This window comes from Berghia stephanieae, chromosome 10 (assembly GCF_034508935.2).
Source record: "Berghia stephanieae isolate SIO BIC M18660-M18661 chromosome 10, UCSD_Bste_1.3, whole genome shotgun sequence".
NCBI classification, from domain to species: domain Eukaryota; kingdom Metazoa; phylum Mollusca; class Gastropoda; order Nudibranchia; family Aeolidiidae; genus Berghia; species Berghia stephanieae.
The window spans coordinates 44,318,740-44,331,239 of NC_088369.1; the positions used below are offsets into that span (position 1 = coordinate 44,318,740).

A 12,500-nucleotide genomic window follows, 5' to 3' on the forward strand; every position below is an offset into this window, starting at 1 on the left:
AATCTATCAGAGAGAGAGAGGGAGAGAAAATATCTAGCAGAGAGAGAGAGAGAGAGAGAGAGAGAGAGAGAGAGAAAGAGAGAGAGAGAGAGAGAGATAGAGATAGAAGATTGAAAGAAAAGAGAAAAAGAAGAAAAGAATAGAGTAGAACACCAAAAAAATAATAATAAAGAGAAAGGGAAGAGAACAGACAGAAAGAAAGAAAAAAAAGAGAAAGAAAGAAAAAAAAAGAAGAAAATAAAGGAATAACTTGATAAAGAGAGAAAGAAAGAAAGAAAGAAAGAAAGAAAGAAAGAAAGAAAGAAAGAATTTCTTTTTTAAAAAGAAATAAAACAATAGAAAGAAAAGAAAAGCCACCTCAACAACTGAATTGAATGTGCCGTCGTGTTACCAACAAGTGTTGTTAGCACTCCATAAAAATGAGTCTTCCAAGACTAGGAAGTCAAAAACCGAAAATAAATTAGAGCAAGTGGGGAAATGAAAAGGTTTATGTAACGGTGGGGGAAAGAAAAGTAACCAACGTATGTACCTAAAACCCACTCAAGTGAGAAGAGTCACCAAGTGCAAATACCTCAACCTCGTTTTTTTCTTTTTTCAATTTAGCCTTACACGTACAACAATCCTTACACTCCCTAAACAACCGCCACCGCCACCGCCGCCAACATCACCCGTTCCTTCCGATACAACGACAATAATTGTAACAACTTCCTATTATTACTTCGTCCAACTCACACGCTGTCTATCAATCAATATACTATTATTAGTACATAGTAGTAAAAAAAAAAAGGTTGAACTATTTGCCGGTTAGTAGGTTGGTCCGTTTTGTTGCTTTGTGTTATAATAATATATTTATTTATTTTTTTAAGAAGGAAAGAAAAAGAAGGGGAAAAAAGCAGAAAAAAAAAGAAATACATGAAAGAATAAGAAAAGAAAAGGTTTTAAAAAAATAGGGGGTGGGGTGCGGGGGGGGGGGCGGGGGGAGGAGGATATTCCTGCTGATATCGGACATAAAGATTTTTTTTTTTTTAAAGAAAAAAAAAATATGAGCCTTAATCAGTGCTAATGGTGACGAAAAGTGGAAAAGGAGAAGAAGAAAAAAATTAAATTGAACGATTTCCTTTAAGGCTGAGTTTTATACTCCATTGAACCGACCCCAGTTTTAGAGGTTAATTATCGAGGTGACAAGTTATTATTGATGTTCTAGCTGCTAATTTCCGTTTCCGGAGAGTAGGGAAAAGGACCTATTTTGTTCCACCAGACACACCACGTCTCTTCCTGCCAGTACATTTGATTGGGGGGGGGGGGGGGGGGGGGGGGGGGGTGATGTAATTCTTTAAAAGGAGGAAATTTCTCCTCTGGCTCCAAAATCGCGGATTTTCCGCGGATTGGAGGAAATCCATCGGCACTGAGTTATATTATAAAGCGCATTTCCATACTCAATGCGTTTCACAATGCTTCGTTTTTATTCCCGATTCGGAATGGGCCTTATGGAACCAGATTTCAATTTCACGAAGAGCAAGTCGCCTATTTATTACGCTCTCTTTTTTAAAATGTATTAGCGCATGCAATCACTAGTTCCACCAGTACTTTCATGACCTTTGGGGGTTAAGATAACTCGGTATAGCACTCGCTTCACGTGCAAAGGGACCTAGATCGATCCCAAGTGAAGTCCAGAGAGAGAGAGAGAGAGAGAGAGAGAGAGAGAGAGAGAGAGAGAGAGAGAAAGGGAGAGAGAGAGAGAAAGGGAGAGAGAGAGAGGGGGGGGGGGTCACAATAGCAGCAGTTATTTGATCTGTGAAAGAAGACAGAATGTATCCAGGGTTGAAAGTTGGGGGGATGGGGGGGGGGGGGTCAAAATAGCAGCAGTTATTTGATCTGTGAAAGAAGACAGAATGTATCCAGGGTTGAAAGTTGGGGGGGGGGGGGGGGGGGGTCAAAATAGCAGCAGTTATTTGATCTGTGAAAGAAGACAGAATGTATCCAGGGTTGAAAGTTGGGGGGATGGGGGGGGGGGGGTCAAAATAGCAGCAGTTAATTGATCTGTGAAAGAAGACAGAATGTATCCAGGGTTGAAAGTTGGGGGGGGGGGGGGGAATCTTTCCTGAAATGTAGCTTTTATAAAAATTGAGCTTTTATATAACACAATATCCAGTAAACGTTTTCTGGACAAATAAATTACTATGTAGACAGCAGGTGATATATCAGTGGATGGCTGAAAAGTGGTGTAAATGTGTAGCAGCCATGTTGTAGGAGCGGCGGTGTACCACATCCTGTGTGGTGTGAGATTGTGTCATAACCATTTCCTGTCTGTTGGGACAAAATTATTGGGGTTGCTTTATGTATCCATCTCATCGTCCTTATTTGAATGCATACCTTAATACCTACATACCTGTGGTCAATGATGGTCAAGCGGTGGTAGGGTGTCTCGGCTCGGAGCAATGCTCTTTATTTTCAAACTGACAGAGCGGGCGAGAGAGAGAGAGAGAGAGAGAGAGAGAGAGAGAGAGATAGAGAGAGAGTGGGGGGGGGGGGGAACATAGAGGGGGGGGGGGTAGAGAGGGGTGTGTGAGATGGATGGATGGATGGATGGATAGATGAATGGATGAATGGATGGATGGATGGAAGGACGGATGGTGGACGGGTGGATGGTGGGTGGGTGGGTGGATGGATGGATGGATCGACAGAGAGCTAAATTGACAAAACGGGTTTGTTGATCCAAAGATGGATCAATGGACCAATGGAGAGACACATTCATATAGACAGACAGAGAGAATGACCGATCGATGCATGGATGGATTGACGGATTTACGGACGGACGAACAGACAGACAATCAGACAAGCAGGCAGGCATACAGGTTTAGGGGGAGAGGGGGCAGGAGGAGGAAGAGGATGAGGAGGAAGAGGATGAGGGGGAAGAGGAGTAGGAGGAAGAGGAAGAGGAGGTGGAGGAAGAGGGAGAGGAGGAGGAGGAGCGAGAGGAAGGATTGGGGTATCGACGACAGGGCAACAACTACCAATGAGAGTGATCTATATTCAGGTTTTCGCCCAACCTAGTCATTGTTCACATGATTTCTTGCTGTCCAACGATTGAAAGTTGTAAATATACCCATGTGTCAAGCTGAACAAAATGACAAATGGGATGTTAGATGTTTCAGAAACTGTGAACACTCTTCACTATGTGGGTCACTTTGAGCACATTTTGCCATGTGCCCAATGACCTCGAGCACATGGAAATGTAATACAGATTGTGCCCATTGTACACAATCTTTACTGTACACACCACACCCGACCACTGCAGGTGGGTTCTCTATTCTCAGACACCTACTTATAGGCCATTGTCTATTCATTGACAGGAACCATTCCATCGACTAGTCCACACTTCTGTCCCAAGTAATGGACGTAGAGAGAGGCATTATCCAAACAGTATCCCAACGATCTCAACGTCTAATGGAATTAGAATAAAGTAAATGCGCTTGACGTCACTAACTATCGTATTTTGTCCAGCAACAGATAGCTCTCGATACAGTTAACTTTAACATTTATATAATATAGCCCATTTCCACTCCCACCATGCTTAATTCGCTTCGGGGGGGGGGGGGGGGGGGGGGGGGGGGAAATGAGAGAGAGAGAGAGAGAGAGAGAGAGAGAGAGAGAGAGAATAGTCATCTTAATTGATCGATAAAAAGGAAAATTATTCTAGTTGAAAAATTTTAATGTGGTGGTATTATTTTGTTGTTTTTTTTTTAATTATTATTTCAGAGCAGAATAGGGCAGAAGACGAAATAGAAGGGAGACGAGTGGGGGGGGGGGGGGGTAGAGAGAGAGAGAGGGAGGGAGAGAGAGAGAGAGAGAGAGAGAAAGTGGGAGGGAGAGAGAGAGAGAGAGCGAGAGGGGCAGAGAGAGAGAGAGAGAGAGAGAGAGAGAAAGAGAGAGAGAAGAGAGAGACACAAAAGCAACTCACACATAATTTAGTAAGGCAAGGCAAGGCGCCTTATATTATTGTTATCGAAGTACACGGAGGTGGAAAAGGTCAGCGAGTGCAACCCGACACTCCTCCCACACAACCGCTACTACTACTGTGTGATAACGGAAACAGTAGTCATAAAAATAAAGAAGAAAATAAAAAAGTATAGAGGCTAAAGAAAACGAACACAAAAAAAAAAAGAATAGAGAATGAATCAACAAAAGAAAACGACGGATTGAACTGGAGGGGAGGGGGTGAGGGGGGGGGGGGAGGGGCTTGCTTGCCACTTGTAAACTTGTGAGGCTATAATATGGTCTTGTATTATGACACTCGCTTCCGGATCGGAAGGTTCTGGGTTCGAGCCTAGCTTAGCGGGCGCATGGTTGAAATGAGTCCTTGGAATAGGCTCTTTACTCACATTCTCTCATCGTACTCAGGTGTAAGACGAGTACCTGACCGTTAATAGCGTTGTCTATGTCGGGGGGGGGGGGGGAAATTGTAATATCGCCTAACAGTCGTCATGTCTCGTTCTATATGATACATGTTGCTGTTGGTCATGGACCCTTGGTAAAGTGCTTTGAGCACGTTTAGTGGATATTGCTCTATATAAAGCTCTAGTTGTTTTTTTTTCAAGCTCAAGTTTGTTTTTATTTAACGTATAACGCTGTGACAAAAGATCGTTTCTCTAAAATTTGGCCAAAAACTATTTTGAAGACTAGAGCAATAAACCATTTAACTGTAGCACTCTCGGGGGAAAGGAGGGGGGGGGGGGGGCATAAATTATTTGAAAATTTGACCAGAAAACTCGTCCTTCAGTTATCCACCGATTTAAATGACCTAACCTTCATCTTGGCAAAAACTTCCAAACCTGGGACTTCGCGAAGTTAAATGGTTAAATAGAGCAATATCAATTGCCATCCAGAAATGTAACAGACCAACACACAAAACGATGTGTAACCTTAAACGTTTATAGATAGTTCGAAATTGACGTCACTCAGGTCTTTGTTGTTTTTTGCCATCTGCGTTTGTGAGAACTTCTCACTAAACTCTATTAACCAGATTATATAAACGTTCATGGTTACACATAGTTTTGTGCGTTGATCCGTTATACTTCCGGATGGCAATGTTATGAGCTTCTTAGCCAAGCGCAAACTGTCTATATTACTTCACGGAATGCCTAGGCGTCGCTATCTTATGATGCCTTGGCGGCGGAAGGGCGTAATTTTTTATATATATATTTTTTTTAAATGTCGATTCAAACAAAGTTTCATAGTTGAGACCTTAAAGTCATTTTTCAATTCAGCAATCACCCCATTCACCGCCGTCTTTATTTACACGACTCCCTCCCCCCTATCTTCTAACTGGCCTAAATATGACGTCAAAATGCCAGTCTTTTGCCACCAAAGAAAACAAATCGTGAGTTGTATTCAATAGTTCAACCAATGGGATCATTTGTTTTCTTGCGCTCTACTAACGACAACTCACTAGGCGGTGCAAAAACCAAATAATGACGTCAAAATGCAAGTCTTTTTGGATTTCAGTGTCAGCGTAGCCTTCGTTATGTTATCGCCTGACACTGAAATCCAAAAGGACTGGCAATTTGACGTCATTATTTGGTTTTTCCACCGCTTAGTGAGTTGTCGTTAGTAGAGCTCATGGAAACAAGTTAATTCATTGGTTGAACTCACGATTTGTTTTCTTTTGTGGCAAAAGACTGGCATTTTGACGTCATTTTTTTTTTGGTCAGTGTCAAGCCATAACTTTACGAAGGCCACGGTCAGGCTATAGATAGTATGCGCTTGGCCAAGGAGTTCACAACATTGCCATCCGCAAGTATAAAGGAACAACACACAAACTCGGTGTAACCATGAACTTTTATAGTCTTGTTAATACAGTTTAGTGAGAACAACTCACAAACGCGGATGGCAAAAACAATAACAAAGGCCTGAGTGACGTCATCTTCGAACTATCTATAGATAGAATGCGCTTGGCCAAGGAGTTCACAACATCTAATAAGACTCAGCTCCCCAATCACAGCTAAGTGGACAGAGGGGTCAGAAAAGAAAAAAAATCGACTGATCCGGGAAGGACAACAGACAAAGCCGAAAGGACTCTGCTGACCCGATGACGTCTTCGCCAAACAAGCAGCTTCGAATTAAAGAAGCTGATATACAGAGAAGTGGTAAGACATGGAATGAGATTAAAAAGTTAGCTCAGGATAGAGAGGAATGGAAATTGTTTGTCTGTGGCCTATATATACCCTGACCCAGGGTGAAAAAGGCAATAATGATGATGATTATCTTGCTCCCTTTGCGTGTGAAGCGAGTGCTCTAACAACTGAGCTATCGGGACTTCTAAACGGCGGATACAGACATATCAATACCAACAACGAGTACAAAGTAGTGACCCTTTATAACCACGGGTCGATTAAACCCGACCCAACTACTTTTCTTTGCCCTTTTAACCATCTCCTTCCCACCTATTGGAAAATTGTCGCATTTGTTACGATGCAACAGTCACTTTTCTCATCCAGATTTCATTTATATAAAAACTCGACATTCTGTAATAGAGTTCATATTGCAAAACAATATTATGTATAGAATGTGATTGTTGCTTTTCTGTTTGAGTAAGAAATGTCTTGTTTTTTGTGTGTTCGGTGGGTGTGAAGTTTTGGGGGAAATTCTGAAAATGGCTTGTAAGGAGAGGGTGAAACAAGAAGGAAAAAAAAAAAAAAAAAAAAAATTAAAAAAAAAAAAAACACTGTAGAAAGTCCGACTGGCATCATCGCCATAACTGACTTCTTGATGAAAAAGATGTCTGGATGGAAAAGTTTGCATGATGAAATCGTATTCGCCAAAAAAAAAAAAAAAAAAAGTTTCAATTCGTTTACAAGTAACTTGACGACAAGTACTGGAAGGAGCAAGAAATACTACAGTGACCACCAAAAGAAAATAAATTAATAATGATAATAATAATAATGATAATAATAATAATAATAATAATAACAATATAATAATAATAAATATAATAATAATAATAATAATAAATAATAATAATAATAATAATAATAATAATAACAATAATAATAATAACTGAGGCAGAGGGTTGGAGAGGAAGAATATTTTTATTTATCGTTTAACGAGTCTTACCTTACGACGAAATCCTAATGTCCTTGTCTTCAATAGTAAAGTCCTTGTGGTAGAGATGTTGTTATAATATCAGAAATATTGACAATAATAATAATCCAATGGTAAAGCTTGTTGGCGTTTTTTGACTCACAAGACGACGGTGGTGATAGGTATTTCCCTTGGATTGACCTAGATGGAAGACACAATATGTAACCGACAAATTTGAACTGAATACCTAGATAGATGGAAGACACAATATGTAACCGTTAAATTTGAACTGAATACCTAGATGGAAGACACAATATGTAACCGTTAAATTTGAACTGAATACCTAGATGGAAGACACAATATGTAACCGTTAAATTTGAACAGAATACGTAGATGGAAGACACAATATGAAACCGTTAAATTTGAACAGAATACGTAGATGGAAGACACAATATGTAACCGATAAATTTGAACAGAATACGTAGATGGAAGACACAATATGAAACCGTTAAATTTGAACAGAATACGTAGATGGAAGACACAATATGAAACCGTTAAATTTGAACTGAATCGGTGGGTACAAAATACTTGACTTTCTTACCTTGACTTGAAAACGAGAGAGAGAGAGAGAGAGAGAGAGAGAGAGAGAGAGAGAGAGAGAGAGAGAGAGAGAGTGTGTGTGTGTGTGTGTGTGTGTATGGACGTGTATATACGTATTTGGGCTTTGATGTAAGCATCGAATAAAAATTGAATAATGTGAAAGTTTCGGGTTTCCATTATTATATATTTATTTACCCAATTAATATGTTGATAATGATGATGATGATGGTGGTGGTGGCGGCGGCGGTGGTGGTGGTAGTGGTAGTGATGAAGATGACGACGACGTCGTCGATGATGATGATGGTGGTGATGGTGGTTGTGGTGATAGTATAATGACGATGAAGGCGGCGGCGACAACGTCGATCGTGATGATGATGATGATGATGATGATGATGATGATGATGTGAGAGAGGAGGAGGAGGAGGAGGAGGAGGGGGAGGAGGAGGAGGAGGGGGAGGAGGAGGATGAAATGCATACCACATGATTTTATAATAAACCTCACGGCATGCCCGAACGGACCGCTAAAAACGGGGGGGGGTATTTTTTAAAACAACAATAAAGCAAAAGACTACATTTCAATAGTCGTGTGTTCTAATTCAATTTTATAGCACAGCACTTCTCTGACACGGGGTTGGGTTGGCACATGGCGTGTTACACCTGCACAGGAAATTAGGGTCATTATAGCCATCAGCCCTGTGTGTGCGCCGTGCTGCCAAGAAAATGGGGGGATGTTGGGGGGGGGGGGGTGATGCGATTTGGAGGGGGGGGGGGGTGATGCGATTTGGAGAGGGGGGGGGGTGATGCGATTTGGAGGGGGGAGGGAGGGTTGAGGTAGGAAATGGAGCTAGAGATGTGTGAGAGTGGGAGAAGAGGAAGAGAGAGAGAGAGAGGAAGAGAGAAAGAGAGAGGAAGAGAGAGAGAGAGAGAAAGAGAGAGGAAGAGAGAGAGAGAGAGAGAGAGAGAGAGAGAGAGAGAGAGAGAGAGACTGGGTTTGCGGGAAGTCGGGAGAAGGGGTTTACTAACATCAAAAGCAAATCATAGTGAGGAAGGAAGACAAGTAGGAAGGAAGGAAGGAAGGAATGAAGGAAGGAAGGAAGGAAGACAGGAAAGAAGGAAGGAAGGAAGACAGGAAGGAAGGAAGGAAGGAAGGGAGACGGGAAGGAAGGAAGGAAGGAAGGAAGGAAGACAGAAAAGAAGGAAGGAAGGCAGAAAAGAAGGAAGGAAGACAGGAAAGAAGGAACGAAGGAAGGAAGGAAGGAGGTAAGGTAAGGAAGGAAGACAGGTAGGAAGGAAGACAGGTAGGAAGGAAGGAAGGAATACATGAAGGATGGAAGGAATGAAGGAAGGGAGGAATGCTAGAATGAAAGCTAGAGTAAACGATAATGACTATGAAAACGGCCGGAAATAATTACGTATCCCCTTTATCGTACAGTCTAAATTACACTCGGATAGCTAAATGGGTTCCGGACACAGGCGGTGCTTGTCTTGCATCGTGTATGTATATTATTATTATTATTATTATCTACGTATTTCTAGTGTGAATGCGTGTGAGCGCGTGCGTGGGTGTTGTAATGTAAACCTGTGTGTTCGTGAGTAGAGGGAAAGAGTTAAGAGAGAACAGTGCGCGTGTGTGTGTGTGTGTGTGTGTGTGTGTGCGAGTGAGCGCGTATGTGTGAGTGTGGGTGTTATAATGTAAACTTGTGCATGCATGAATTGGCGAGAGGGGAATGGAGGAGAGAAAGAGGATGAGAGGGAGAGGGAGGGAGGGAGGGAGGTTGAGAGAAAGCCGGACAGAAAACGAGAGAAAGAAATAAAGAATAAAGATGAAGGAGGAGGGATGGGAAGGGAGGGAAGGAGGTAGGGAGAGAGAGAGAGAAAGAGAGAGAGAGAGAGAGATAGAGAGAGAGAGACAGACAGACAGAGAGAGAGAGGGAGACAGAAAGAGACAGACAGAGAGAGAGAGTATGTGTGTGTGTGTGTGTGTGTGTGTGTGTGTGTGTGTGAGAGAGAGAGAGAGTATTGCGTGTGTATTAGTGCACAGCAGGCAATCTGGCAGACTGGCAGGCGGCCTAGACAGGAAGTTTAAAGTGCAGCATAGTAAATGGAAACAAAAGATACCATCAAAATATCAGCTGCACACATGAATCGAATCAGCGAACGAACGACCGACCAATCCAGTCATTCATTCATTCATTCATTCACAAATCCATTCATTCATTCATTCATTCATTCATTCATTCATTTATTCATTCATTGAGTAACTCAGTCGGTCCTCGCCACAGACTACGAGGTCCTCGCTCGCCGTGACTATTACACTCATGATGGCATTCACAAATTCAATAGTCATTCATTAATTCGTTCATCCATTCCATTCTTTTTTTTAAAATTATTATCATTATTATTATTATTATTCATTCGACGTTTTTTTTTAATTCATCCATTCATTCGTCCTATCCACACTCACCCGCCCACGTACTCTAAAAGTGCAGCTCCGTTTACGGATATGTTCTTATTGTTGCTGCAGGAGAACTGTGTATTAGTAGTAGTAGTAGTAGTAGTAGTAGTAGTAGTAGTAGTAGTAGTAGTAGTAGTAGTAGTAATAGTAGTAGTAGTAGTAGTAGTAGTAGTAGTAGTAGTAGTAGTAGTAGTAGTAGTAGTAGTAGTAGTAGTAGTAGTGGTGTAGTAGTAGTTAGTAGTAGTAGTATAGTAGTAGTATAGTAGTAGTCGTAGTAGTAGTAGTAGTAGTAGTAGTAGTAGTAGTAGTATAGTAGTAGTAGTAGTAGTAGTAGTAGTAGTAGTAGTAGTAGTAGTAGTAGTTGCAATAGTAGTAGTAGTAGTAGTAGTAGTAGTAGTAGTAGTAGTAGTAGTCGTAGTAGTAGTAGTAGTAGTAGCAGTAGCAATAGTAGTAGTAGTAGCAATAGTAGTAGTAGTAGTAGTAGTAGTAGTAGTAGTAGTAGTAGTAGTAGTAGTAGTAGTAGTAGTAGTAGTAGTAGTAGTAGTAGTGGTAGTAGGCTGATTGATTGAATAAATGAATAAATGATTGCCCGATTGACTGAATGAATGAATGAATGAATGAATGAATGAATGAATGAATGAATGAATGAATGAATATAAATGCATGAATGATTCGTCTTAACAGGATGACAATTGATGTTATTTATATAATTTATTTTATCTACATTTGTAAAGACGTAACTTTTTACTGATGAATAATATAAAGGAAATCTTTATGGAAGCTTGCTGATGACTTGAACAGTATGTCGTGTCGTGGGATATTGAAGCTGTTCAAAGTGGTGAACACGGGAAGGAAGTGACCATTGACCACTGAGTGACCACGATGACCAGGCCGTTTGGTAATCAATGGTCAAAGGAAATGAAGGCGACATAATCTGACCCCTTGACCAAACTAACTGGACAGGGTGAATGAATGGATGGATGGATGGATGGATGGATGGACGGACGGAAGAATGGGGAACGAACGAAAGGAAGGAACCGGCGGACAAACTGATGGGGAAGTTGGATGGATGGATAGATGGATGGATGGATGGATGAATGAAGACAGGTGGATGGATATGAAGGACATGGCTTGAGTGACCGGTGGCCAGTTGGCATGAATGAGTCGTGTGTGTGTGTGTGTGTGATCGATCGTGTGTGTGTGTGAGTGAATGTCGATACGTGAGGGGGAAAGTATGCAGGTGGGGGGGGGGGGGGGGGGGGGGTGAAGATTAGTGGTGACAGAGGTAACACAGTGACCGTGTGAAAGGTGAGAACTAAACCACACCTGGGCCCTTGGATGTCCACGGCGATGAGTAACGCTCGTTTGTGATTGGTCAAGGCCCGCGGACGCTCATCCTATAATATAACCGGCTGTTATAACCGTTATAACTGTGACAAGATGAAAGGATGGAGCTAGACAAGTGAATGAATGGACGACTGGGTGGGTGTGTCATGTGGTTGATGAAGAATGGGTGTGTTGTGTGTGCTTGATGAAGAAAACGTGAACGAGATTTAGGTATGTATATCTGCGATCACGATGAATGAATGAATGAATGAAGGAACGAGCGAACGAATGAATGAACGAACGAATGAACGAACGAACGAACGAACGAATGAATGAATTAGACCTGTAAATGAGCTCTATAAAAATTGACTGAAACTCGACAAACTGAAGATTCAATTATTTTTTTAAAAATAAGGGCATCATTGGAGAGCAGAGTGATAAATAAAATATATCAAAATAGTGGGTGTTATTTCTTACTTGAAGTATGACTGCCATAATTTGATGTAGAAGGAATGCTAAATAAGGATGTCATTCATATAAGTAAAGATGACTTCATCAAAGTCATATTCCTGCCTCTGGAATTTTTTTTGACATAGTCAGAAAAATAATCATCATTATCATCTTTAACTTCTAGCCATGACCAATTGAATTTATTCCTCACACTCACATCTTTAACTTTATCGATGCTCGACAAGTCTGAATTGCGATCCACGAACAGCTCAGCCATTGTGAGAACATTAGAATAATGTAGCAATGAGCAAACTTGATTTTCAATCAGTAAATGACAGAGAAACAAAAACTTAAATAAATATGACTTCTGGCCAATACACTGAATTATTAAGTAGAAGTGAATTATCAAGAAGAAACTTCGGCAGGCGTAGCGGAAAAATTCAAAGAATCGAAATGAAGGTGAATCGCCACAAAACAGCAAGCTCGCTTGGGCTTGAGCAAAACAATGGCAGAAAACGTCCTGATTTGCACGGGAATTAATTAGGCTACTTACCATTGTTCCTTATAATCAGGTACTCAATCAGTGAAG

At 41.2% G+C, this 12,500-nt stretch overlaps 2 protein-coding genes across 4 annotated transcripts in view; both read right to left on the reverse strand.

The window, feature by feature from the left end:
• LOC144955846 (uncharacterized) overlaps positions 1 to 12,500 on the reverse strand; it is a 340,128-nt gene that overhangs the window by 320,892 nt on the left and 6,736 nt on the right. The window lies entirely within an intron of this gene.
• Positions 1 to 12,500, reverse strand: part of LOC144955845 (tyrosine-protein kinase Lyn-like) — a 94,486-nt gene that overhangs the window by 35,824 nt on the left and 46,162 nt on the right. For 2 of the 3 annotated variants that reach the window (XM_078886051.1, XM_078886052.1), the window contains exon 2: positions 7,114 to 7,281. The exons of the other annotated variant lie outside the window; for it this stretch is intronic. The gene's annotated coding sequence lies outside the window, so the exon portion shown is untranslated. The remainder of the gene's footprint in view (positions 1 to 7,113; positions 7,282 to 12,500) is intronic. 3 annotated transcript variants of the gene reach the window in all.